Source organism: Cynocephalus volans, chromosome 17, assembly GCF_027409185.1.
Source record: "Cynocephalus volans isolate mCynVol1 chromosome 17, mCynVol1.pri, whole genome shotgun sequence".
Lineage (NCBI taxonomy): Eukaryota > Metazoa > Chordata > Mammalia > Dermoptera > Cynocephalidae > Cynocephalus > Cynocephalus volans.
Genome location: NC_084476.1, coordinates 27,216,142 through 27,218,654, shown reverse-complemented (window position 1 = coordinate 27,218,654; position 2,513 = coordinate 27,216,142). Strand labels below are relative to the sequence as shown.

Sequence of the window (2,513 nt, the reverse complement as noted above, 5' to 3'; positions counted from 1 at the left end):
TAAATATTTCATTTGATTTCATCTTAATTCAAATTTAAATAGCCACATGTAACTAGTGGCTACCATATCGACAACACAGGACGACACATCATCCCCATCCTGTCACCTATAGCTGGGTTCATCTCTCTTACCCATACTCTACTCCCATTGGGAGGGTCAAGCTCCAGGTAGTGACCCCTTTTACTCTGTCCCAGACTTGATTTATTTATTTTTGGCAGCTGGCCAGTACAGGGATCAAACCCTGGACCTTGGTGTTATCAGCACCATGCTCTAACCAACTGAGCTAACTGGCCAGCCCTGTTCTAGACTTCTGACATTAACCTTCCCATGCCTGGCCAAGTCACAAGATATGACAGCTCTTATCCTATTTGTCATCAACTCAAAAACCCAGCTTCTGCCAAGTTGGTCAAAACCAAGGAAAATTGTTCTTTCGGGGAAAGCCCTTGGCAGCTGGGCTGGTGATGGTGCTAGAATGTACTTTTGAAATCCTGCCACAACTCAGAGCTCACCATGGAAGCAGCATTCCAAAGTGAGGGTCTCATGACTCACCTGGATTAACATTACAAAACAGAGGCACAGGAACCACAGACACAAAAGAAACCCTCCCCATCTCCTCTTTTCTCATTGTAGATTTCAAGTCCTGGTTCAAGCCAAGGAAAGAGGGAACTCTGAGAAGGAAGGTGGTGGTTAGAATCAGAGGTACACCCATGAGGCATTAATAGGAATGTGGTCTGTGAAAGGCCTCTGAAGAGGGCTAGCAGGGCTGGAGCTAGCAACCCTGGTGACCTTGAGGAAAGCACAACGATGGAAGCAATGAATGAACTATGTAGGCTTAAGAGAAAATAGAGGCAGGGAAAGGCAGATAGTAGATCTACACCACTCATGTTAAAAGTTCAGCACGAAAGGGAGGCAGTGAGGTGTCTCTGAAAGAACATAGAACTTCTGCTGAATTCTGACACTCTCTTTTCTCATCTGTAAAATGGGTGAATACTCTGCTGTGGATTGACTGATCCCCCAAAACTTGATCCCCGCTGTGACAGTGTAAAGATGGTAGGAAATGCAGTTATGGTAATTGTGAGGCCTGTGCCCAAGTAAATGGATTAATCCATTGATGGTTTAATGGTGATCATGGGTATGGGTTTGAGGGCCTTAAAAGGAGAAGTGAGGAGTTAGCTCTCTCTCTGCTTCTGCCATCCGCCACGTGACAGCCTGTTTTGCTGTGAAAGGTCACTACCTGCCAACAAGGCTCTCACCAGGTGTGTTCCCTAGACTTTGGACTTCCCAGCCTCCGAAACTGTAAGCAATAGATACTGTTTCTTTATAAATGACCCAGTTTCAGGGATTTCTGTTATAAGCAACAGACATGGACTAATACACACCTCTAACTTCAAAGTTTCATTATGACATTTCCAATATGACAAAACAGATAACTTATGTCAAAAAAAAAAAAAGCTTTAAAACTGTAAAATCCTATAAAAATATAAGCTTGGAAGGAGGGAATATGGCAGTAGCTGGAAGGGGCAAAGGGATCAGGCAAGGGTTTTGGCTGTTATTTAATATTGAGGAGGCTGATGCATATTAGGAGAAAAAAAGGAAGAAGTTGTGGAGAGGGAGAGGCGGAGAAGAAGAGGGAGTATCAGAGAACAAACATATAGGGGCGTTTGTGGGGAGGAGTAGATGGCATTTTCTGAAGCTGGGGAGAAGACTGGGCAAAAGGAGCCCCGTGGAGCTGGGAATTGACAAAAGCTTATCAAAGGCACCCTGCTTTTCATTCCCAAGGGAATAATAAAGGATAATGCCTCTTTATGCTGCGCAGAGATTTATGGTTTATTAAGTGCTGTCACAGACATGACCGCATTTAATTACTCTTCGTGACAACCCTGGCAGTGAGGTGTTCTTATCCCCAGCATACGCTGCGGAGACTGGGGCTCCCAGGAGCACAGGGACATGCCCCAGGTGACATAGCCAGAAAGCAGCAGCACAGGCTGGGATTGGAACCCCAGGATCCCACAGCTATTTGGTTGGGCCTCTTTCCCTCCCTCCTGCCTTCTGCAAACTGAAACCCAGCCCTTCCCAGCGGCCACACCGGCTCCGCCCTCCCTGACTCACTGTTCTTTGCTCCCCAAAGCCAGTTTCTGACCTTTAAGTCTCCACCCTCTCTTCAACTCCTACTCCAAAACACCGTTCCTTCATTTTCCCCTCCCCCAAGCTTTTTCTCTCTTTTGATTAAGCTGTGAGAAAGGCAGGCATTTGGATGATATTAAGATGGAAGCCACGAAAGGGCAACCCTGCCCTGCCACTCCCCACCCTGCCCGTGGGATTCCCAAGGGACACAGCCACCGAGGGGTAAATAGCAACAGGATACAAGCTATGCTTTGTTTTTTGCAAGGCCTGCCCAGTGCCCAGAGCTCTCTGATAAGGCTGGGATGACGCCTAAGGCCCAGCGTGTGCGTGGGCTTAAGAAAGTCTCTCCCTCCCCCAAGCCCTCCTTGGTTGGAGGATGTTTCCCCTCC

General features: G+C 47.2%; 1 non-coding gene across 1 annotated transcript; it reads right to left on the bottom strand.

Moving 5' to 3' along the window:
• Window positions 1-219: 219 nt before the first annotated feature.
• On the bottom strand, window positions 220-293 carry TRNAI-GAU (transfer RNA isoleucine (anticodon GAU)). Its single transcript has one exon. It is a non-coding gene; the product is annotated as a tRNA-Ile (tRNA).
• Between the last annotated feature and the right edge of the window lie 2,220 nt (window positions 294-2,513).